This window comes from Myotis davidii, unplaced genomic scaffold (genome assembly GCF_000327345.1).
Source record: "Myotis davidii unplaced genomic scaffold, ASM32734v1 scaffold246, whole genome shotgun sequence".
NCBI lineage: Eukaryota > Metazoa > Chordata > Mammalia > Chiroptera > Vespertilionidae > Myotis > Myotis davidii.
The window spans coordinates 1,121,082-1,121,325 of record NW_006296542.1 but is presented as its reverse complement, the minus strand read 5'-3'; positions in this window follow the sequence as shown (position 1 = coordinate 1,121,325).

Sequence of the window (244 nt, the reverse complement as noted above, 5' to 3'; positions counted from 1 at the left end):
GTCCGAAAGGGGGACCTACTGGGGAGATGGCATCCGCGAGGGCCTCCTGGAGGAGGTGGCCCTAGCCTGTCAGGAAGGAAGGGCGGAGAGGAAAGGTCGGGGCATCCCCGGCCGGGCGCGACCTGGGCTCCGCTCCCTGGGCCGCTCTCCTCCCGCCCTTCCAGGTCTCCCTTTCTCCTCCCACCGCCCAGGCCTTGGCGCGGGGCTCGGGTTCCCAGCACTGACCTCAGAGGGCAGTGACCTC